Below are 212 nucleotides of genomic sequence, written 5' to 3'. Positions count from 1 at the left end.
GCCGCCGGGCAATCTCCAAGCGGCGATCTCCAAGCGTTGCTCGGCTCGGCCGCGGGCCAGGAGGGGAGGGTCTGGCCTTGCTCCGCAGGCGTCCATTGGCGGCTTTCCCCGGCCTCCGCGCCATGCCGCGGGCTGTGTGAGCGGCGGCAGCAGCACCAGATCCTGCAGGTGTCCGCGGGCGCGCCAGGCCCATTTGGGTAGGGGGCGCCTTA

The sequence above is a fragment of the Aotus nancymaae genome, unplaced genomic scaffold (assembly GCF_030222135.1).
Source record: "Aotus nancymaae isolate 86718 unplaced genomic scaffold, 86718_ANA_hifiasm-v0.15.2.pri h1tg000053l, whole genome shotgun sequence".
NCBI classification, from domain to species: domain Eukaryota; kingdom Metazoa; phylum Chordata; class Mammalia; order Primates; family Aotidae; genus Aotus; species Aotus nancymaae.
This window is presented reverse-complemented; position numbering follows the sequence as displayed.